This window comes from Phalacrocorax carbo, chromosome 3 (genome assembly GCF_963921805.1).
Source record: "Phalacrocorax carbo chromosome 3, bPhaCar2.1, whole genome shotgun sequence".
In the NCBI taxonomy this organism is placed as follows: domain Eukaryota; kingdom Metazoa; phylum Chordata; class Aves; order Suliformes; family Phalacrocoracidae; genus Phalacrocorax; species Phalacrocorax carbo.
Genome location: NC_087515.1, coordinates 28366929 through 28392839, shown reverse-complemented (window position 1 = coordinate 28392839; position 25911 = coordinate 28366929).

Genomic DNA, 25911 nt, shown 5'->3' with positions numbered 1-25911 from the left:
CCTTTCAGAATGTCTTGTGGTTTCTTCCAGGATGGAGCTCAATAAATCACTCTCTTCACAAACAACCAAAGTGTGGTTCAGTGTTTCAGCTCTCCTGCAGAGTTCAGAAGTTCAGAGCACAAAAGCCCATCTCAGTGTCCATCTTTCCATACACAACCATGGATGGGGTCTAGGCCATGAATACTTGTGAGGGTCCATGCCAGTACAGCTCTCTGCAGCAGCTTTAAAGCAGAGGAGCCGATGTTTATGTCCCTTGTGTCTCTGACACCTCTGTTTAGACGCGGGCAGAAGCCAGTCCCAAAAGGAGCATGTGTGCTTACACACATGCACACCCACCTGCCCCCCCAGGCACACACACGCACCAGGGTCATCCAAGCTTGTGAACGGTTTTCTCTGCTGCCTTAATTAAATCAATATTGTTTATTACGTGGGTCTGTTTTCTTTCTTTCAACACCTCTGTTTTTAGGTTATAATTCCTTTATATCTTCATTGTTTTTTAGTAATTGGACAAAGTGTTTCCCAGCTTAACTTTTTAGCAAATGGCAAGAATCCCAGCAGCCATGTCATGGGGCCAGCATTTCAGTATTTCCAGAGCCACACATTTGTCCAGGATATTTATGTCATATTTAGCTTAGTTACTAGAAGCAGAATTTTAAAAGTGGAACAAAATTATACTTTTTTCTTTTAAGTGTAGATGTGCTTCTTATAAATCTGGGATCAGTACCTCAACATCTATGAGTTTGACTCCATAGCTATGGGCTTAGACTGAGGCCCTGGGCCTGGCTGTGGCAGCTGAACCTTGGCTACAGCCAGTGGGTCTGGCCTTGGGGGGGCTTCTCATACATGGCAGTAGCAGTTCAGCATCAAATCCCTCTCCCCAGAATCCCAGGTGTAGAAACAATGCCTGTCCAAAATGTGACACAGGTGGGAGAAGCCCCCAAAACCTTTCCTTGCACCTACATGCCCAGGCTCAGCCAAGGGCTATAAACTAGCACTTATGCTGCTGTAGCTTCAGCTACCTCTACTGTGTCTGGGTAGGAAAAAGAGGGTTGCTTGGGTCCCCCTTTATTTTTGAACCCAAGGGAAAAAATAAAATCAAACCTGTGTAATAATCTTTTTGTATCACTTTACTTGGTGATGTGTGAATAGTTTACAGAGATAAGTGGCTTCTGACTAGATTTGAAACTGAGGCTTTAAAATCACTTGGTAAAGCAGGACTCCTATATGTCTTTGCAGATATCAGGCATGGAGGCTAATGTGTGAATCCTGCAAGTTTCTGACAACCGTTGCTTCTCACTAACAGGGCTTGAAATCTGCTTGATAGGATCAGGCCCCAGAAAATTCCAGTACAGCCATCTTAGCAGCATCTGTAAGTATATATGCAGTGTGTGCACTCAAATCCTTGCTCCCCCTTTGTTGTTTTGCCAAAATTCATCCTTTGTACAAAACCAGGTGTATTTTGCTGATCTTTCTTACAAGTCTCTATAATCCCTGTACATTTGGATGATTCTCAGTGGAACTGTACCTGCAAGACTACATGTGATTTTACATCACTGACATTTTTACTTGTTAGGATCACCTACCACAACAATTAAAAATAGTTCTGCCTTGCTCCCTTGAGGGAGCTTTGGGTACATTCACAATCAACCTGAAAAACACAGCCTGAATTAAAAGTGATTTTTGTATGGGCACTTCTTGCAGAATCAGCTTTTAGGTGGATATCCAGCTTTGCACATACAGTTTTAGATACAGTAAATGTATTTGCAAATTTCCTCATATCCTTTTTATCAAGAGTAAATATTGCTGAAATGCATGGATTCCTGCTATCAAAATAATGATGAACTGCAAGAAGGTGAAGGTTTCACTCACAAAATGAAATCATGAAGGAGAAAAGGATGCTTAAATTAAGACTAAGGCTACAGCTGGGGAACTAATGGACTTGTGAGGTTTTCAGAGCTTCAGGGCTGGGTACCTGCCGAGGTAGTATCCTGACTCTGTTGCACTGTGGCGGTGCTGTATGCCAGCTCCCCCACTATGGCATAATTTCCAAGAAAGAAATCCTGGGCCTGTGGGCTGTAAAGGATTTAGAGTAAGCTCTGGTCAGAGACCCAGGCTGGACAGTTTGGGACCAAGAACCTATGCACTATTTGTTCTCTGAGGGAAAAACATAGAGAAAGCTCAGTTTAGTCATAGGTTTTGAAATGTGAGACTTGACAGCATCTGGGTGCCTAAATCCTCCTGACACATGGATCTGGCTCTACCTGACTTTCTGGCTTTCCATTTTCCCTGGCAGATTGAGGTATTCCTCTGCTCATGTTCACAACTTTTCCAGTCTCATGAGGATGGTGCAGCTTTGCTCTATGCTTATGTCTGCATCTGAACAGGATCCTCAAAATAGACACTTCAGCTAAGCTCTTTGGGAATACTGTGTTGCTCAGAAAATGCCCATGGAAGCTACTACTTCTAATGCAGCAACGGGAAAATTCCTCTCCCTTGATTTCATGTTTGCTTTCTACTTCCATTTTGCAATAATGTAATAGGGATAATGTTCATGCAAGAAGTTCAGTTTTAATCCTTTCAGTCTCCCCCCATTACACTGCTTACGAGGGTATCTTACTGACCAGGCCAAGCTGGACACAATTCCTTCATCTTGTCCTGAAGCTGTGTCAATATGACAAAATTTTACTAGACCAGCATGACAGGTTGATTTTGTGACTTGAGGTGATCATAAAGGAGAGTGGAGCCATAGATTTTTGTCTGGTTCCAGGGACTTCTACTGTGTTTTACATCAAACAAGTATTAGATAAAGGCAGAAATCATCCAGGGGAGATTGATGACTAGTTTTAGGTTGCTCTTAACTCAGTGCATTGACATTGAACAGATCGCTACCTAAAGTACTTCAGTTTCTGATCCCATTTTATTTAGCTTGCTCTGTTGAAAGCTGCTATGTATTGTCCATCACTTGGGAATTACGTTATGAAGGCCATAAACCTAAAAGACATTGCGTCTCCTAGGTTTTAAATACTTACCTCTTTTATTAGATATCCTTCTTGATCCCTTCTGCCCAGCTTTGACAAAATCTGTATTATTGGCATAACTTTATGTAGGGACAATATTTGTAGTATTAATATTTAAAACATTCAAAGCCTTAGCTGGTGTAAAGTTGCAAAGCAGCACTGGCATGAGGACTGGGCCATGGAGATAAAAGGGAAAGAAGTAGTTAGGCCAAGAGGCTTTGAGGTTACTCCTACTTTTATCTTTCCTCATACCTTGCTTAATTTCCTTGAGGAAGACTGTTTCTATCTGGACTTCTGTTTAGTCATCCATTAAAGATGATGAGACTTGCTGTACAGGGGTGTTGTGAGGCTTAATGAGTGTTCACTGGAAGTCCTCCACTCCAAGAATGTTGAAAGGGGACATGAAATGTTTGTCATAGACGTTAAGACAAAAGTATTCCCTTTCTGTCTCTCTCTCCTTCATGTTCCTTCTCATTTTTTACTCTGGTTCAGGCTCTGCAGGAAGCCAAGCATACTAGTTAAGACAGAAGAAAACTAATATAATAAAGCAAATAACATCTACTGGATTTCTGAGTTGAACTGGCTTACTGGGCAGTTAAAGTAAGGCAGCAAAGGCAACAGGTGGGACTCCACAGCTAGGAGTCAGAGTGGGAAGAGGAATGAGTTGGGAAGGAGAGAAGGTGGAGTGGGGCCTTCCTGATGTTATCTATCCTCATACGGGCTATAAGATATTAGACCTAGTCCAAATATAGCAAAAAGATAATTTCAGACTTGCCTTCTGGGTGTTTCTTCCAACTTTGTCTGCAGTGTCTTGCTATTTGGCCATTCTCAGAGAGAGACACTACATTAGAAAAGTTAAGCATCATACTGGAAAGTATGAACAGATGTATAGACTACCAGACAAATGAAATAATCTTTTCTCACTACTCAACACTGGTAAAAGCCCAAACCCACACTTCAAGATGGACAAACCAGATAAAGTGGAAAGAAAGGCAAGGAGAATATTAGAGGTCTAGAACTAAGAATGAAGAGGAAACTTTGGAAGGATTGGGTTGGATAATCTAGAAATCTTATAATATTCTCCAAAGATGCAAAAGGCAAAAAGAAAGGGAACAATCTGGCCCCATGTCTACTGTGGATAGGACAGAAAATTGACTAAATTATCAGGAAAAATATTTCGGTTAGAGATTAAGGAATAGGTTTGAATCGTGAGGACAGTTGAGCCTGTGGACATGTTGCTCAAGGACACTGTGGATTCTCTTCATTTAAATGTGTTAAAGAACAGGTTAGATTAACACTTCTCATTTGCAGTGCAAAGTGGAACATGCACAAAAGGCAGACAATGGTGTATTGATAGTTAGAACTGATGCCTCCTTGCTTTATATTTCATCTTCCTCCCTCTTGTTCATTTATTCTAGTACACCCAGAGATCAGTTAAACATTCAATCTTTTTGGCATTGTGCTTCTTTTTAGATCAGTCAAAAGAAATTGTTCTCCCAGAGGATAATTTACAGAACTGCAGAATCACAGAACACATCAGGTTGGAAGGGTCCTCAGGCGATCAGTAGTCCAAACTCCTGCTCACAGGAGATCAAGGTCAGCTATGAGGTCAGACCTGGGTTTCATCCAGCTGAAAACCTTCAAGGATGAAGACTGCACAACCTCTCTGGGCAACCTGTTCCGCATCTTGAATGTTGAAGTTTTTCTTCTGCTGGCCCCAACACTGGGTGCGCTTTTCTATATGGTGTCTAAGAAGGGCTGAGTATAGGGAAATAATCCCTTCCCTCACTAACTGGCTATGGACCTGTTCATAAAGCCCAGGATGCTGTTGCTGATCTCTTTGATGTCTTTGCTGCCAGAGCACCCTGCTTGTGTTCTGCCAAGGCCCTCATTCCCCTTTCAGCACAGCTGCTTCCCAGCCAGTCCCCAGCCTGTAGTGTTGCAAGGGGGTCCTCCTTCTGTGATGTGGGAGTCTGCATATGCCCTCCTTGAATTTCATAAAGTTAATTTTGGCCCATTCCTCCAGCCCATCTCTGTCCTTATAAATGGCAGCCCTGCCCTCAAGCCTATCAACTGCTTCCCCTGGCTTTAGTGTCATCTGCAGGCTTGATGAAGGTGCACTCTGTCACCCGCTCCAGGTCACTGGCTAAGATGTTAAACAGAATACAACTTCCAAATAATATATTCCTTCTAGTCTCCTATAATCAGGACCACCTTGTAGTCAGTACATTTGTTTCCAGTAAGAATAGGTGCTGGTTAAGAAGTGTCTATTGTACTCCAGGCAGGTGGCAGCTGTGGAAAAATAAGAATCTTTTACTATTTAACCAGCTATATTAAAACTATGGAAAAATGGCTGACCAAAGCAATCAGTCTCTGTGGTGGCCTGGTAAACAGAACACGTACATTCTGACTTGCATCTACACTGTGCGTTATTCTTTCTTGTGATATTACTTAACGTTGCCAATTAGGAGGTAGTTTTCTTATATTACATCACTAAAGAATGCACTGCTTGATCAATTATCCCTGAGTGAACTGAAATACAATAGCTGATAACCCACGTTTTTATTTTGTGACATTTATTTAATTTTGTGTGCATGTGTCTGTAGGCACATTATGGTAGAAAGCCTTTAATGAGAACAGTTTGTTGATCCTCTGAATTCTGCATGTACTTGCTTGTTCTTATTAAGCAGGCATTCTGGTCTACAGAAACAATCGAAACCACCTGCATTTCCTTTGAACCAGAGCCTTGCTTTCAACTGAGCATCCTAGTGTTGTAATACCTCATCATACGCACAGTAGGAAAAAGCACTTACACATTTCACTCCCTCTGTGTGTATCCAGTGAAAATTTGCCAGGCACGTAATCATGCGTGTGTCATTACAAGAGAGCAAAACTGGTTTAGTCAGTCTTTATTTATTTTTAAATGAGGTGCTCAAACTGCGAGGCAGGGCCTGGGCGTGGGGCAAAGAGCTGTGCAGCCGTGTGAGTGAACTGTGTAGCTCCATGCTGGCCAGTAAGTAAGTCCCCTTGGCATGGGCCAGACCTGATCAGAAATATATGAGGCTCTGGAATCCAGATAGCCATACTGAGCCAGTGCAACACTTGTACTGGTTAGCCCTGGTAGAAGTCTAAACCCTGCCAGACTTGGGTTGAGCTTCCCAGCACCACATCTGTTCTGCAGCAAAAATGTGCCTGAGAAATCTGAGTTTCCAGTGACTATTGTGGAGCCTCAAGGGGTTTCCAGTATCTTGGGACACTTAATGCTTAACAGGGAATTACCAACTGCCCATGGGAGCTCTAAAGTACGAGGGAAGGAACGCGTAGTGCTTAGGTTGTGGGCTTTGCCTATTGAATTGATCCTATGAGTTTGCTGTCTTTCTCCTCCATGGCCTAAAAAAATAAATATATTTAAAAGCACATTTTCAATCTCACTTCAAGGGCATAAAGAAAAAAGCACTTCTCCTTGTCAGAGGAGTCCAGGAAGAATATATGTAATATGTTGGGACTAGAAAAAATAAATATTTGTATCCTTAGAAATTATAAGACATGCTTAATGACAGTGATGAGTTTTATAAGGCAATGCAAGTAAGTAATGACTAAAATACAGATGGATTAATTCAAAGATTGTATAAAAAATTTGGGCCTGATTGTGGCCTCACTCTCAGTTTACTCTAGCACGTCATGACAGCCTGAAGTAAAAAACCTAGTGTTTTAGTAGTAGTGTGGGGTGCCCTTGCCCTTGTTACTCACACAGTGGGTTGTGGAAGTGCAAGGGAGTTTAAATACTACTTTTGTTCACTACTGAGTTTTTTTCTAGATTAGTTTTCATCTTTTAACTCTCAGGCACCACAGAGTTCTGTGTTGTCTTGTTTTCCAGCACACAAGGGAATGACTTAGTTTCATGGACAGAGGTCTCTTCAGAGACAGTCAGATAAGATTTTAAAGAATAATTAGGTTCTTAAACATGATTGGAAAACATGTTCTGGACTATTCTGTGCTTGATTCTGTCTCAACTATTTAAAACATCTCCTTATGTGCAACTTCTGGCAAAGTTGATAATGAGAGCAGATTCGAAATCTCTCTGGTGGGTCTTAACTGCTTCTTGCTGATACGTGCGTGCACACAGAAGAACAGCTTCACCACTGTATTACACCTTGAATAATCATTTATGCTGGAGCACAGGTGACTAGATGTGTTAGAAGTTTTCACCTGTTCAAGTTGTGGAAATTTCTGATACAGCTATGCATTGTTGTCCCTTTCAACAGGTGTGGCTACGAGGTTATCATCAGTAGTAGGAATTTTGGTTTTGTCCAGCTGACTGGCATAATTGAGGGTAAAAAGAGGTAATGAGCTTCATGTACTTTTAATTTGGTAATACAGTGTTTTTCTATTTCTCATTACTCAGCCTCACATCAGGGAGAATTTATCCATTTATTTATGACTAGATTGACCTCTACTTAATCTTTGACCCATGATTCCTAAAGTCTCTAATCTTTTTTTGTTCTAATGATTTAGTTCTGTTATCACAACGTCTTTGAAACCCTGACTCTGAATTCATCTGGGCTGCACTGGCAGCTCTGGGTGATGATGGTGGTAGTGGTGTCATTGATTAGCTGCAGGCTTCTCTATCCTGAACTCAGCTAATAAGAATTTCTTGATTTCAGCAGATGTCTCTGCTCCTTTGCCAAATGGGGAGTTTTTGGACTAGTGATGTGAAAGTCTAGAAACTTGCCACTTAGTCCACCACCTGGGGAGCTTCTCTGATCGTGTTAAAGCAGTTCACCAGAGTGCAATTTTATGAAATGCTATTTTCAATGTGCTCTTTCTGTCCTATCAGTAAGAAAAGTGTTTTAAATTCCATTTTAAAAACTAGATAATGATCCAAATACAGGCATTATGAATGTCTTTTTATGTGTGTTCACATGCACCCCCACTAATATAGAAGCAGTTCTGTTACTACATAGTGTCTAGATGATGCACCAACCCCTGTGCAGTCTAGGCTCCTGATCCTGAGTAGTCTAGATAAGGGGACCCGAAGTAGCCTTTTGCCTTCCCTGGAGACCTCAGTTCTGTTCCCTACCCTCAACACAGATTTACCTGTAACCTGGCTCAAGTAAATTGAATTTCAGTGCTTCAGTTCCTACTGCTGAAAAAATGAGGGTCATGGCACCTGACAGAGGAACTAGATGTAGGAACCCATTAAAGATACCCACAGATAATGTGGTAAGAGCAGTTAGGGAGGTGCCCAAGAGAAGAATCTCTGGGAAAATACAGTTCAGAGAGGCAGAATAGCCATGCTCTTCCCCTCCAACCATCCATTTCAACTTGCCTCTTCCTCCAGCAGTTTTTGCTTGTTCTTATTCAGAAAGGACTGGATTTAAGCACAAACTTTGGATGAAATAACCAAAATAGTTGTATAAAATCCATAACAATTCATAGCCTTATAAAGATAAATAGCTCTATTGTCAGCAGTGTCAAAGCCAAAGCCTGCAGAAATAGAAGAGATGCTACTATTGCCCTGAGGTGAATAAAGCTGCAGGAAAGTGGTAGTACTGCCACAAATACAGAAATCAGGTACAGAGAGGAGGTCTGGATTTAGGTATTGCTGAGCACTTTCTGTAGTTGAGACTGCTTAACCCTTTATGCTTTCAGGCCTCTAGCTGAATTGTTAGAGGCTTGCCTCCTTTCTGAGAAAAAGAAATCCAGCCTAAAGGTCTTCTACATGCTGTATAAAATTTAGTTCAAAGGATGAGACAAAATGAGTGAATAATTTAGCGGGCCACGTGACCAAACTAAGATAAGCACAATGTAGACATCTGAAGTTAAGGGAGGTTCATCCGGCCTTGGGATTCAAGATATGAAGCTGCTTTCCGAAATGTTTTTAAGAAGATCAGGCACAGGGATTCCTAAATTGATACAAGCAAATAGAAAAATAACATGTGATATATGCACCAAGGTACAATATGGTGGGCATTTACTTAATTTTTAAATGCTCTTCTAGGCAATAACAGGCAATGTGCTGAAAATATGGCCTGACATAAGGATCCTTCCATTTTACAAGCCCACTTAAAATTTCTATCTTTATAGTGTACTTTAAAAGAAGCAGTAATCTTAATCCCTACAATCTTGACCTCAAATTACATTTTAGTGTTTTCTCCATAGCAAAAGAGATGTGATGCAGATGGCATTACCTCATGTAAATCCTGATGGCAAATTATGTTCCATCACTACATGCATGGCATTACTGCACGCTTACTCTGGAAAATGCACAATACATATTTTAGTGGAAATCTCTCTTCTTGAAAAGAATCTGAAATCTGAGATAGGAAACCAGATAGGCCAAGAACCCCTATATTTTATGGAAATCTCACAGCGAGTGTGTATTTAGACATTTAGGTGTGATCTTTAGACAATGTAAGACTGGCAAAACTGAGATATAGCCTCCTCAATTTGAATATCTGGCCCATTCTATTTTATTTTCTTTTGTGGTTAACAGCATTGGATTACTACTCAGGAAATGTGAGTTCAGTGGTGAATTCTGCTGCAAGCACGGTGCAGCCGTGGGCAATTCAGAGTTGCCTTTGCTTTCCTGTGCAAAGCGTAAACAATGTGCTTCTCTGTTTTACCTGTGTGCCCCTGGGTGTGCTGCTATAGCGGTAGGATCAGTATGGGTGTCCAGAAGGATCACACACGTCTGTTTAAGGGTTGGTATTTTTATTTTCTGACATTTTTAAGATGTTTGCTTTGTAGATTTCACTTACATCTAGGAGTGCCTTAGAACAAAAGCCTAGGAACTCCCAGTTATCTGGATGGAAACAAACATCTTGAAAATTAACCGTTAGGGTTTGGTTGGTGGCATGGTTTTTTTTTTTTGTTTTTTTTTTTTTTCTGAGGCAAAAAGTTCTAATGATGGAAAACACCAAACTTTGGTCAAATAAGAAAAATAACCTCTTTGAGGCAAGCCTCTTTCCCATAAATCGAAACCTCTGAATGAAGTGCCTGCCAAAGAACGCTCTCTTCCTGGAACACAGGGAGCAGTAAGCCAGCAACTCGCTTTGAATGTGTTGAACCAATTTTTACAGCTATATCTGACTTCTAGACTGACCCTGAGCTTGCCTTTTTTCTTTTCCTTGCAAATACTACTACTGCTTTTTCCAATTCATTGATATATTCCTTAAGGATTGCACATAAACTTGGAGATTTCTGGAAGAAAATATCTCAAATATGAAGCTGATCATAAAGCTACCAAACCCCTAATAATACTCCCTGCCCATTCTTGTGGTATAAAAATATAACTAATGTTAGTCCAGTGAACAGCAAGTAAGACTCTGGAGGGCTCTCTGGAAGTCTGTTTTGGCTATAGTATTACTTTTCCCTGTTCAACTTTGTAAACCTGTAATTGGCAATAAAAGAGACCGCACTTTTGCTTTTTTAACTAATATTTATTTAAACCTTACCATAAGGTGCACATAGTGGTTTCTTTTGTTTCCAGCAGGATAAAATTCATAAGCAGAGACCAATTTATCATTTAAAAATTATTTAGTATTTTTAACCTAAAATGTCCAGCTTCACAATGTGTTTTTAAGCGACCTAGCCAGCTTTTTTTTTTTTTCACAGCCTTTCAGTGCTCTCTTGTACATGCAGGCTACTGTGTGGGATCTCATGCTGGAACTAGAGACCCATTTGGATAAAGACAGAGGACCTGTTCTCATAATGTGTATCTGTGCTAGAGTCAGCTAGGCAAAGGTGCCTGATCCTGATTATGCTGCCACAAATCTGGAGTTACTTCATATGATTATTTCAAATATGCAGCTACTTCCATACAAATATAGACCTAGTAGGGTATAGTGTTTGGATCAATGTATCTATATACGCCAATCATGCATGTTTTTAAAGCGGCTGTCTTCCCTTTGAGATTAACAGGGATTATGCCTTCTATTTTTACAGAAGTGGCAAGAAGAGAGGTCTTCTAAGGTAAATTAAATATAAAGACAGACACCTGATTGAAAAGACAAAGGGTAAATATTTTTGTAGAGATGTTCACAGCATTTAGTGAAAGAGCAATATTTGTAGTCAAGGTGAAAACTCTTAACACTTCAAGTAATTTGTTTTTTGTTGGACAATGGTCTTGTCTGTCTGCTTCAGTTTTAAGAAAAAAAAAATTTGGGAAGATGTCATATGCATGGATTTTAGGTTTGCATGTATTTTAAATGTTAAGGGAAAATAATTTTCATGTCATCCACCTATCCAAGATGCCTAATCTTATAATTATTCTGCATTTTACCTAGTGTGCAAGGCTAATGCTATATGAAAAGGACAATAATTATAAGTAGCAAATGCATCCACAGCCAGGAGGCTAGACTAGGCAAAGTACCATGGTGTACTTGCTGTGTTCTCCATACACTTTCTGAAATGCCCACTACCATTTGCCTTCAAAGTCAGGACACTAGGCTAGATGCATCTTTATCTTGACCCTGTTACAAGAGTTCCTGTGTTTCATGTTACGAAGCAAGGAACATCTGGAAATAAAAGCGTTGTCTGAGGCTGGGCTGAGATTCTTGGTTGCCTTTTAAAAAAAATATCATGTTGATTGTTTTCATCATATAAATATGAACAGCAGGAAAAATCTGTCAGGGTTTGATGAGATGTTGTGTCATAGCAGATAAAGTTTTTCTCAGCTCTGATTTCAGACTTTAATAGTGAAACCATCTGTTGAGGAGCTCATTTGTTTTGTTTTATTTATCACAGCGGATTATCTCTTCAGATAATATTTCACAGGATCCAAGGGAAAAGCAGTGATAGATTTGGCTGTTGAATTCATCAGCTAAAACTAAGCACAGGCTCATTTGCTGTGTTACAAGTGTCATTTAGGAGACTTGGACCATCAGTGTAGCAGAAACCCAAGGGAGCATAATGACTGCCTTCTTAGCTGGCACTGACACTCAGAGACACAACTAAAGACTTCCAGAGGCAAAATATGAGGTTAGCATGTGATGAAGAGCCAAGGCACCCTAGCTGAGCAGGCTCCCACTAGCTGTGGGTAGCACACTGCGAAAGGCTTGTAACGTGTGTGCCATTGCATTACATAATGGGAAGTGCTTTGGTTTAGACGCAGAATATTACTGCACTCTGTAATCATATTCTTCTCGTCTGTGTTCAGGGACAGCTTTGAACTTGCTGATTGCTTTGGCAGGAGTAAATAAGAGAGAAAAGAAGGGATTACAGAGCGACTCTGCCATTATGGTGGTAAGCACCTTTCCTAGTTGTGGGAGGCTGACATTCCCCCAACATCTGGAGATCATCCCTCACATCTGGTGGTTGCTGGCTCTCCTCTGCTGTAGCAGCGTTTCCTCAGCTCTTTGGCACAGCAGGTGCTCCCAGTGGGAGTCTGCCTCTCTTCTTGCTGTGTCCCCTCGGCTTTCTGCCTGCTGCCCCTAGCTCAGCACAGGAGGGACGGGGCAGAGAGAAAGGGCCTGCTGACACAAATCCTGTGGCTGCAAGCCTTGGGGCATTGAGCATGCAAGGGCTGGTGGTGCCCAGGTCAGTGCTGGCTCAGAGGTCTGTCCTCCAAGACACTGCATGTGCAACAGCCAGTGCATCACCTCTGCCATCAAGGGATAGCATGGGAGTGAGCCCCTCGGCTTTGTGAGTGGCTCAGGAGGCAATTTTCTCTTGCTTTTGAAGTGAGTGCATGTGCAACATAGATAAAGGTATTTAGAGTCTATTCGATACCTTAAGATACAAACAAAGGGATACAAGCAGGCTGGAGCTGTGTAAGAAACTCATCTTTTGGTGCACTATGGGTGTGACCAACAAAATTTTCATGTATCCTAGAGCAACAAGGGAAAGGCCTGGATGCTTGGAAAAGCTGAGATGGGCAGGATCCTCCAAGGGTGACAGACAGGGGGTCCCACTGCTCCTTTCTCCCACTAGCTCAGCCATTTCAGCCCTTGTTCCTGATCACATGAGCATAGACTCAGCTAGGGGGGCTGCACTGGGTTGACAACGCCTTGTGTCAGACAAAGCAAAGAGAGGTGGGAGAATCCAGAGAGGCATAGCCTTGCATGTCCTGGGAGCATGTGTGGTCAGAGGACCTCCCACCCTGGGGGTCTCTTTCTGTTGAATTTTTCACCAATTTCATGAAGTGTGGGGCCAGGTTTCTGAGAGGCAGCTGCACTTTTTGTGTCCCCCAGCATTTTTGTGTCTGTGTCATTTTGTTACATGTTATGATTATTTTAATCTGTTGCCTGGAATGTACAAGTGTAACTTCTCTTTCTCTTGGGCTTGCCCAACGTGGACCTCTTAATTAACATCTGCCTCCTTGACTAACAAAGTCCTTGTTCCAAGTCTTTAAATGATATCTCAGGGAATTTCAGTGTTTTGGACGAGATCTTTTTCATACTGTTTATCTGTGTTTTCTATTTCTTCACTTGTGTGCCATTCTCTTCTATTTATTTTAGCTATCCTCAGGCACCATAATTTTGCTATAACTGATATTCAGTAGTTTTCTGATCCAAGGCTTTAAGTCATATATTACTCCATGGGATTAGCCCTGCATGAAACCGCACAGTCCTGGATTAGACATTAAGAATATGGATCATGTTTTAAAAATTCATTTATGCAACTATTGAGTAAAATTAGACTCAGACAAGCTGTTCTTGTCACAAACCCATGAAACTTCTCAAGACCTTCCTCCCTTAACCAAAGCTATTTGCCTGCAGGGCATGAAATATCCGCAATGCTACAATGGGAAAAACTGCGTTTTGTGGTTGGTTAGTAACATGTAGTTTTGCAAGTGGATCTTGAGGTTGGTTATCACCACGTTATATTACTAACAGCACCGAGTAACGTGAAGTGAGGTTTTTTTGTGTCATACTTCAGAACTGACAATAAATTTCTGGGCTTAAAGTGTCAGGTATCTTTTGCCCTATAAGGACCCCAGACAGTAAGTCACAGACATCTGGACAGCCTCCTCATGGAAGATGTAGGCTCTACTGGCACGTAATGGAGCCTGTGTAGGACATGAAAATGGTTCCAGATTAAAGGATGAGAAATGCATTTTCCTGAGAAATGATACCTCATGGCTCAAGTGCACAGAGACAGCAGTGAGAAAGGGACCATAATTTTACAGTCTGTGCTGTCAATTATAATTCACAGCATGTTCCACGTCACACACATAAACAGACTCAGAGGCTCCTGAGACACTGCAGTTTCTTGCTGCTCAAAGCAACTCATTCCTTCTCCTTATTCCTGGAATTGTTTGCCTTTGGAAAGATTATAAACATGTTAATATTTGCAGGTTTAAAAAATGAAGGGGTTTGTACCTGAATGACTAAAAGTCCTTGCTAAACTGTAATCTCTGTTGGAATTTAGGTCCTGATTCACAGATCTATTTAGGACTCTAAACAGATACAGATCCTTCTGCAGCTCTGTTGCAGAAGTTGCTAGTGATGTGGGCTTCCTTGGATGAATGATCCTGCAGGCAGTAGAGAGGTTGTGAAAGAGGTTCAGCTACAAGAGAAATTGTGCAGTCGAGTGGCCTAAGATCAGACATGTGTCAAAAGTCCTCCTTTTAATGGCTTCTTCAGTTGCAGTTCGATGTGGTCTGGGATCCTTGGCCATGTCAGCTGCACAGCCTCCACAATTTTGCTTCTTTCTCACCAGGGCTGTTCTAGAATGGGCCTATTCAGGATTTTTTTTTTGTTTGTATTTAAATTAGATGTGTATGTTGAATTCAGTGGCTGTAAAACATGTCTGAATCACATTCCTGGAGACTAAAATCCTCTGCCTTTCCACAGAACTGCTCCAGTTCTCCCATACTGGCCTACAGAGGTGCAGTAGTCCAAACCCAGAAGGAAAAACACTGGAGGAGTTGAACAGTGCAGTGTGTCTATCTGTTTAATCATCGTTTGCATCCCTTGTGAGACTGCCAGCAAAGCAGGGCATTAATACCACTCTTGGTATCTTGCTTATTTCATTTATGTAGTTATTCACTGCACAGGAAACAAGACCACTAAACTTACACTTAAGTCATCAAAGAGCATTCAGTGATAACCATTATCAGGCCCATTTAAACATCTTTCAAAGTTAATCTTGCCATATGACAAGAGGCACTTATGGAGGGAAGCACTGACTTTTGTTCTGTTCAACAGCAATCTGTTCGCATTGTTACTGAAACAGGGTGTCTCCTAAGGGAGTCCTCCTTTCAGTCTAGTAGAGAGAATAAACTTTAAATGGTTTTGATTTTTAAGGCATTATTTAGAGGAAGCAGTCAAGGACACATGGGTCTGATTTTTGACTTTGCACTGTGAAAATCAGTCACAAAATCACCCCCACCTATTCTGCTCAGCTTTTGATGCTCTGTATCTATACAGAACTGTTGTGAAAATGGACTGCTTCTGCTGAAGGAAAGATAGTGTACAGCTGAAAAACATTCTCCCTCTTCCTATTCTACTCTGCTTCTTATATTTTCTCATAACTCTGAATCACAATCCTTCACTAGTAATTTGTTGATGTGGAAAGTAAAAAGAATGGCTAAAATCTGACATGCTGTCTTAAATTTTAAGGAAATATAAACTGCAAAGAATCAACAAATAAGTAATACATGCTAATAGGATAATTAGAAAAGCCTGTAAGAATAGAAGTGAGGAACATCTGAAAAATGAGTGGAATTTAGCGTTCACTTGGCAAAGTTTATTTCATATAAAATTCCCTCATTGAAAGTCTCAGCTTCAAGACTGAAAGGTAAACAGCTTTTCTATCCCTGGAATGCCTTCTGTGACACTATTATGGCATAAAATAAATTACATGTTTAACTGATTAAAATGTAATAAAAAAGGGTTGAGATACTGATTAAAATTTACTTAATATTTGACTATTAATTATATATAGTAGTAATTTGTGGGGTATGGCATTGTGATGTAGCTTTTCAGTGCATATTAAAATCTGTAGACCATCCTCTCTTCTTATTTGTACCACTGTAAGTAGGTTTATTTCCTGATTTGTGTCACTGTAAACCAAACGTAAATCTAGTGGTGCTTACCATGCCATGAAGGATGGTTTCCCTAAGTTAGGGTGAGCAGTGTTGCATCCACAGTCTTTCTTCAACAGAAAGTAAAATAACCCTGCCATGCAATATAGCATGAAACAAGTCACTCTCCATGGAAATCAAAGGGAATTTTCCCATCGGCTTCAATGGAAACTGGTCTGGTCTTGGAACAACACAGGGACAGATGCATTTCAGTGTGTTAAAAAAATCCCTTAAAGGCACTTTGTTAGGAGAATAATGTTGGATCAGCTGCCTGAAAGACAGGTATTTAGTAGGAGACCTTCAATGAAGAAAAGGTAGAAGCTTAGATAGTATTTATTGTTTTTTATTGTACAAAGCCACTTGTAAGTCTCTTTAAAGCCAACACAGATAAACAATGCAATGCTAAAGTCCATATATTTTACTAAGAATTCAGTGGACTTGTTTGATTTGGTACATATGTGCATTAGAAATCTGTTTTCCTTAATGTAGTTTAAAAACATCTAGTGGAATTAAGCTTAGTAGCAGTGTCTTTTCCTCCCACACATGTACACAGGAATGGGAAATGACTGTTCATGTCTATACCAATGAACTGCAAGAGAGGCTTGGGACTTCCTTCTGGGTTTTTTTTTTGTCCCAGAAATCTGATGCCCAAAACTTCTTATCATGGGCCCCTCTCAGACTTGGCAACTTTCACTCTGACTTTTTCTTTCCTGAATTATTTTGGGTTGATAAAAACCAGATTTTTCCACATTTCCGAATGTTTCACTACTCCAACCAGGGCAGATGCTCTGCCCTCTGTGCAAGACCACTATCCTCTCCTACAAAGTTCAGTTCTTTGTGTCACCAAAACTCACTCACTGCCATAGATGCGCTCCACATACCAAAGTGACTGGGCAGTCTCTAAACAGTGACAGCTGAAATGGCTTGAAATAGCTAAAATATCTCCTTAGCAAGCCTTTGTTAATCTCATCTGCTGATACTTAAAATAAGCTAAGAAACACTCACCAAAATGAAATTTAAAAAATGAATTTTACTTGTTCATGTAAAATATTACTGTCATGGTTGTATGGAATTTTTTGTTGGCTATTTTTTCCCACATTTACTCTTGGTTTGTACAAGTTAGCTTTAAAGCAGCACACAGGTATGTTAGATCACTTGGAGAGGCTGATTTCTGAAGGGAATCAGGAGCTATAGCTGAGTATGTTCCCCCTTTGTCCATGTCAAAAGATAGCTAAAGCAAATTATAGACAACAAAACCAATAAACTTCACTGAACATTCAGATTTTCCTTGGTGCCTTCATTTCCTATCTTGTCTGTTGATGTTACAAGACCTTTGGAGGACCGATGGCTCAATTTTCTTCCTGCAAAACATGGAGCACACCTGCAGTGCTAAAAGAAAAGAAATGCAGGAGAAGAAAGTGGCTTGTGCAAGTCTTTCCAATATGTAAGCACTCTAATCCATACTGCAGCATTAAAAAGTGATCCCACTCTATGGATGAATAATTTATCACATCTGAGTTTCAGTCATTTACAAGGCTTACAAGAATATCCAGATTTATAATCATCCCAGTGTTCTGGAGGAATTCCAGTTTAAATAATTATATTGTACCAATACTCTGCAGTTTTCTGATTTCAGCTGACGTACTCATTTTTATTTCCTTTTTCAATATGCTGTTAAGCCTCTTTCAAGGACCATCCAAGAAGTAGTGGACCTTCAGTGGTATGTGGAAGGATTCCTTTGCTTACAATGTATAGCTAGCTAGTTCTCTGAGATCCTATGAGGAGAGCAGGCCTCTAAAAAAATATTGATAACTTTAATTAAAGGTTCAGTCATGGGTGCAAATGGTTATTGACCTCTGCCTTCGATGAGAGCAGGACTGGGTTTTAACCATATTCCAGACTGAAGCAGTAAAAGCATCGCAGTGAAGTCCCAAATCACACACTTTTCTGAAATGCTAAAAAAGGAATCTGACAATAAGAGACTATTTTTTTCTTGTATTTCCAGAGTGTTTTAGCTGCAGTGTATCATCTTCAGTGTAAACACAAAGATCAAAAGCCAGACAACACTTGGGACTGCGTACAAATGCAACAGAGATGCCAGAACAATACAGGAGCAGAGAGCTTGCCAGAGCAGGGAACAGGTTTTTTTTTTTTTCTTTTTCATTCATAACTGTCATAGAAAAAACAAGCATTTTATGGGGGATTTGGAGTTTCTCAAGAGCTCCCTGCTTTCCCTAGCCACCACAACTTTACATCAGCGCGTGCAGAAGAGTTCTCTAGACCACACCCTGCTGCAGAGCTGCTAAGGGTCTGTGAGCACTCTCTGGCTAAATGAACTGGAGAACAAAGTGGGAACAAAAAAGGACAATCCAACCCTTTGATGCTTTAGTTCCTCAGTACAATTCATAAACAGAAAAAGCACTTAATGTTTCTGTGAATATATACTGACAAATGAGCAATTCAATGAGCTGATCCATTTCTCATCTTCTTTTTGCACACCGGAGTGGGGAGTTTCTCTCCTTTCCTGCCTTCTGGAATGGATTTGCCATTATAGACTCGAATGCATGTATGTAACTTTGCTGCATTGACATCTCTGTTCTCGTGTTCTCCTTCACTAATGGGTAAATGATTTTTATGCTGCGCTTGTTAGAGTAGGAACAGTGTTTGCACTTCGGAACAAATGTTACAAGAGAAATAAACAGTGCCATTCTCATGCCAAACTGTATGTTTAAGATTAAGCTTCTATTTAATTACATTGGTGAATTGCATTCCTTTTGAGTTATGAGGCAGTGCTACAGGAAGCAGTTTTATAAACCTGATTTTGTAATTCCCATGCTTTCCTACTTTAAGACTATGTGTACAGATGAGCGTACAAAGTGTCTCAGACCTGTCATATAGATATTTAGGATCACAGGAATACACCTTACTGTCTACCACATCAAAACTTTTATAGATAGACTGGCTAGTAGATAGATAAATGCGTATGTGGGTACCCAAACTGTCTTAAATTGTTCTCCTTGGCTAGAATACAGATCCCAGCAATTCAATAGCAGAGCATCTGGAGATTGCTACCTTAATGTTGCCCATTGAAGACCTCTATGCTGGCACCGACAGTGTTTTAAGAGCTGTCTTGCTTGGCTGCTTTACCCATTACTGCATATTAATACCCCAGGAGAAGTAGAGCTGGGAGGGAACAGATTTCTCAAGGCAGATTTTTGCTGTTGATCTGTGAGGTGAGAAGGGGCTAGGCAGGTTAGTCCTCATCACCCTGCCTTGTTAGCAGAGATGAAACACCCCATTGCCTATACAAACATGTTCAATGCTCTACGCCCATATCATGCTGCAGATTTCTGAAGCTCCATAATAGCATCTAGCAGTAGGGGGAGGTCTAAGCCAAGCAGCCCTGGTTGAGAGCCTGGCAAGGAAGCTAAGAGAAACGGCCACACAATGTGAGAGAGACGTGGCCGGAAAAGCTTAAGCAAGTTTCTTAAAGTAAAAAAAAAAAAAAAAAGAAAGGGAGTAGATGCAAAGAGAGAGGCCGGGTAGCCAAAAAACAAAAGCAGCCAGAAAGCTAAATACATGCAGCTGAAGAACTTAAAAAATTCAAGAGGAAGACATGAGAGGTGGCCAGAACAGCATTAACAAAACAGACTCTCCCTTTCCCTTCCCTGATCATCTTTCATTCCACTACATCCTTCTCCTTGGCTCTTGGCTCCCCATCCTTTCCTTCTCCCTCCTTCTAGCCATTGTGGAGAATGACAGCTTCAAAAACTATCAGATCAGCTTTGCACAGGAATAAGAACCTGATACAATGGCCAGACTAATGAGTGAATTGGGGAAAAAAAAGTTAATACGATAAACCAAGAATTAAGACATTTATAATAAATTGATGGATTTTGCATTCAATATATTAATATTTTGTTCTTCTTAAGGAAGGGACACTTGCAAATACTTGTGACAGAGTCTTGTGATTGGCTTGGCTTGTGAATGTGCTGTTGTATGTCCCATTCTTGAATAGTCACTTTATATATTCAGGACAACCTTCCTGACGAAAGTCAGCTGAACTGTGATGCCTTATAATCGTACAGTGAGGAATGTGTCCTTATAGTCTTTCTGGTTGTATGATGGCAAAAAAAAACAACCAAGGAAAGCATATCTGTTCATCTGTGACATTCAGAATTTTGTTTGTTTGCTCTTTTTGTTTGTTCTCACATATCCAGTTCAAAAGAGGAAGGGTTTTGATGTTTTAGCAAGTAGGTGAATAGTAAAAAGACATTTCCACAGTCAATTCAGTTCTGAAGAAACTCTTTCCAAATTCAGTGGAACAGATTCTGGCAGGTAAGAGGAATTACTGGCAGTGGATAAATGTTCCTGGAGGCATTGCTAGTGAAGACATTATTTTAAGTTGAAAAAGCATCATCTTAGTCATTTCAATCATGTTATTGTTTCTGTTACAGTAGTATGGAACAGGATCTGTTGTGCCCTGCACTGCACAAGCACAGAAGAAGATGCTCTTTCTGTCCCTGGAGATCACAGTCCAGGTGGTAGACCAGTGTAAAAAGCAGGTTAAGTACTATAGGATAAAGAGAGAAATTCTGTTTGTTTACTTCAAAGTAAATGTGGTATTGAGTTGCCCAAACATGCTGAATATTAATGGCAGGGTTGAGAATTGAATGCAGATCTCCAGCACCGTGAGCCAGGCTCATTCTATTAACCAAAATGTTTCATTCTTGTTGGATTGTTCTTAGGTACTGAAAACTCCTATTGGCCAAAATCTTTCCAGGAATTCAATAAGGGCAGACTAAACTCAAATATTCAATTTTATTTTATTCCTAAGGCCCTTAACAAACTGAGAAACAACTTGTGCTGGTGAGCAGGTGAGTGTCTCACACTCAGAAGCATCAGGGCTTTGAATGTTTTGGGAGCTGTACTCTGGGCATGTGTAATTCTGACTCAGGTCTTTTTGTCTGGAGTGATTAGGACTCAAGTTTATGTCTTTATTTTAGAGTCAATGCAAGGTCAGTCTGGATCACCAGACTTCAAGGCTAACTTTGCTTGGCACAGTCCAGCTGCACTGGTATGGGTTCATCTGAGGTCCTCTGGGTGCCCTGATGAATGTTTTGCTCCAGGCTGCAGGTTCACCTCTTCTCACCTGTCCCAAGCTCTTCCCAGCATTGCCAGACTGGTTCATCCACTCTATGTCACCTGGGAAGTCTTCCATGTTTTCTTCTTTTCTTTTGAAGCAACACAGAGCTTACATATATCAGTTTCAGAAGGAGTAGCTTCCCAGATAATTGTTATACTGCAGTTTCAGGTATATTCCCTTACAGCTAAACTAGTTTAGAAGTGTTCCAGAATCTGCTGTTGTGAGAAAATAATTATATTATCTGTCTTCCTTTCATGGATGTTTATTACTGGCAGACATAGAGCAGAGTACTGATTAATTCACCTTCATTTCTACTCCACAGTTTTGCAAAGCTTTAGTTCTGGCAGGAGTTTTCATTATTTCATTCTTTCACTCAGTGTATTTTGTAAGATGGTTGTTTTTTTCCCCCTAAAATAATGTGGTGTTCAGAAAATTCTTTGGATATGACAGACTCAATCAATGCCTATATTCTTCTGACTCAGCCCCATGTGGTGAGAACTACTGCTCCACGTAAAAGCTGATGTCAGATCTTCTCTCATGTCCCATTTCCTATAACAAGCACCTATAGTAGCCTTGTGCCTGTTTGGACTTTCTGAAGCCATTAGGCATGACACGTGAGGAGGCTGGTGGATAGACTGGAGATAAGGAAGCCAAAACCACACTTTGGAGTTAGAAGAAATAGTCAGAGTAGGCAAGTATCTAACTAAAGTTCTTGTGGCACAGCAGTGCTGTGCAAGGTGAATGCCTCTGTTGGGATGCAGACTTTACTATCTCCTGAATGAGATGTAAAACCAGATACACACCATTTATGGTCGAAGAGGTCACATGGGACCTTTTGCAAGAGTAAGGATTAAGGTCTCCAAATACCAGCCAAGTCCAACTCTGGTAGTTGAATTTTGCCTATCTAAATTTTACAACAGTTTGATTTGGACGACCTCACTTCCCCTTCCGCAAACACAGCTGTGTAGCACTGCTGGTGCAGAGCATCTGCTGCTTTCCACCCATGAGAGTGTTTCAGCACTGCTTGTACTGACCCATGAACATGCAGACTGTGAAGCACTTGGGGTATATTCATGATTACATTTGATATAAGTGCATTATGGGCATCGTGTATGTGCACATAGGCAGAAGTATATGCACAAACACATGTATTTTTCTGCAGGCTCTACTATACAGTTTGTCCATATATGGGTGCATGGAAGATATCCTCATTTGACCAAAATATGCTTTCAGTCAGGGAGGCATATAAAGTGAGTAAGAATATTTACCAACAGAATTAATTACATAATAACATAAAACTAGCAGGGAAAGCCCCAACTATGTTTTAAATCTTTTTTCTTTCAACTAATAGTTGGTATTGCCATGCATAGCAGGGTATTAATCAGTGTTAAATTATGATAATAGGTGATATCACCACAGGGCTTGAGCATTAAATGCATGAGGTACTAAACAATCCCCAAGCACTGCAGAGTGAGCTGAGAACAGGATTATGAATTGTAAGTCAGTTGATTAGTCTTCAGTGGATCTAACTGTGGTCTGGACAGAATGGATTTAAAGTGGCTCACGTATGTGTTAATGATAATTATGATTTATTTCAGTGTAGCAGTTTTCATCACAAAGGCTCCCACAGTGCTTTATGTTTCACAGTACGGCGCTGCTGACACACAGCCATCCCTGCAGTAGATGACAGAATATGAACCGTATAAAACCCAGCAGTGGATGAATGGGAAACTTTGGCCCATGACACTGGGACAGGCTCATGGGCCCATGGAAATCAGCATGGGAGTTTTAATTTTCACATGAGCTCTGGGTTTTTAAGGGCACCGCTTAAAGACCCCAGTTCAATAAACTGCCTAGTAGTAAAACACAGCTACCACAGAAGGATGAAGAACTTGCTCTGCTCTGCCAATATTCAAACCTTATGGTTCCAGGATGTCTGTTCAGACGTCAGGTTTAGACCACTAAAGTTATCCCCTCTGGCAGTAACTACGCTGAACTGTAACAGTCAGCTTAAGGGCTGAATAATTAAACAGCGGCATTGCGACCTTGCCTTATTTCATGCTAGAAAAATCTCAGTTCAAGAAAAACATACTTATTTCTGCAAGCATTTTTATTCCAGTGGCTCATCATACTACAGGCAATTGGTATAAGAGAGAGAAAATCTAGAAACTCTAGAAAATCAGAGCTCAAAGAACTTTTGGGAATGAATTAACCTTTTTTTGCTAGTGAACCCTAATAGTGAAATTAATTAATTATTATACTCACCTAGGAAGTATTTCAAGATGGTTCATCGTGATATTATTGATTTTTTTCAAGAAATACTATATAAAAAAAATACACATTTTAATGAAATTATATATAAAAACTAGAAAAAATTTCTTTGAACTCCTGTCACTGTTTAGCATATGTTCATTCCTTTCAAATAATACTCTTGGTTTTGCTTTCCTATACTATGCCTGTGTGTTTTTTCATCAGTAATTCGCTATTCCAGAATAACATATATTTTCTGGGTCCCCTTGCAATTCCCCTTTCAAATTTCTGCCTGCTGATATCCTGCTCTGTTACATAGCCTTTTAGAATGCATTTTAAAGAACAGGTATGCTAAAGTTTGTTGATGGCAGCAACCTTCCCTCATCTAAATGCCCTCAAAATGCTGTTACTTATTTGAGGGAAAAATTGTAAAATAATGTTTCAGTGGTTATGTTGGAAAGTGCCTGAAGACACTTTATCTGACTTTATTATAAAACGCTGTTCAGCTTTCATCCACATTTATGGTACCTAATAAAGAATGTTCATAGTGACAATCAGCAAAACCAACAATAATAAATAACTGTGTGATAATATATGAGAATCGACAGCCTAGGGATGAGTAAATCACATCTTAACATCTGTTTACCAGTAGGTGGGTTTGCTAGCTTCTATCTAAGATATTACACTGAAGTCTATGACAGAAATGATTACATTACAGAAATTACATATTCTGTGACATAGCAGAGAAATTATTGTCTTTTTATGCATATGACAGTATTTAATAATGTATGCTTTAAATAAAGTGTTCTTCCTGGTTTTTATTTGGGAATGAATACATGCAACTTCTACTTATTGGGGCTTCAGATTTCAACTAGATTTGAACAGCTCTTCAGTTTTATGCAAGGGACTGCAGAGGCAGATTTACTCTTTTATGTCAAATTTATTTGTACTAACTTGTTCATGAAGTGTTACTAGTGGTACAGAACAGTAACTACTGGTCATTATTCTCAGGCTCATTGCTGTATGCCTTTCATTTTGACTCTTATGCTTTAAATTGCATTTAAGTTGATAAAACTTGAAATTGTCACGGTATTTCTAAGGAGAAACACAAAATACAGTAAAGACGCTCTCCCTGAATTAAGTTTCCTTCCCATACTTTTCCTGTGAATTGAATTCCTCTTATCTTGAATAATATGAAGTTAAAGGGAAAACTTTCCCATACTAGAAATTTTTCCCATGTACTTTTAGCACGTTGACTAAAACAATATGGGACCCTTTGCTATACAGAGAACAATGAGATTTATTTCTTACAGTTTAAACAGGTGCTTTAGCAACTATGACAACATCACTTTCTAGTACTATAGAAATCCATAATTTTCTAAAGTGCTTCCTACATTCTTCACTGAATTGTATAATATTTTTAGGTCATTGTCCACTCTTGTTTCTTACGTCTTGAAACTGGATGAAGAAATTGGTCAATGTATAAATTATTCACATTTGATTAGCTCCTTTGTGTGTGTTAGTAATGGGGAGGCCCACAATATTTGCTTTCTGCAAATACTCTGAAGTTCACTATGTATTTGTGAAACACCTATGCCTTTTGGAATTTTCATGAACTTTGCACAATGGAGTCTGTGACATGCCATTTGCTATGTCACTGCTTAAAAAGTTCCAGACATCCAGTCAACAAGCAGAAATAATACCTCAGGACCTGTCTGTCGTATGGCACAAATCACAAATACAGTTTGGGATCTGCCTGAAAATGGTGTCGAGTAATTATAAACCATAACTCCACTTGCAAAAATCAGGGACAGATCACTCCCAAGCCTCCCAAAATGGCCAAAATGTGTTGTATTTTCAGTTCTACAATTACAGTTTCAACACTCTTATTGATTATGAAGCTGATGTCTACTTTCAGCTCCCCAGTAGAAAATAATTGTACAGTTAGTTAGTTACCTGTGCTGGATCAGGCTGAATTCTGAATTTTATTCTTTCTTGCAGTGGTTTATTCTCCAATAAATACTAAAGAGCCAGGTTCGTGTGTGGTATGAGCAAAAGGATAACTGTATGTGCTTAATTGCTCAGTACTGCCTGAGAAAACAGTCCATGATGGCACTGGCTCAGAAGACAAATCCATGCACCCTGAGCCCTCCAGCCAAATGAGTGGAGACTTCCTTTGCTGTTGCAAATGCTGGCAAAGCCAGTGGATGTGCATAGCTGTGAAGCAAAAGAATAATACCCGTATCACTATCTTTCCACATACCTGGGCATCATCTTTAGTTTCTCACATCATCTTTAGTGTTAAAAATGGCTTTGCCCCAACACTTGATGGCTCTTAGTAAGAGTGAGCTGTGCATACCCGGCACCTGCTAAGTGAAAGTGTATTCCATGTAAAATCGCCTAGCCTCCCTACCTCACTCTCTTCTGTCTTTTATCTCTTTGAAGATGGTCTGTTTTGCTTTTATATT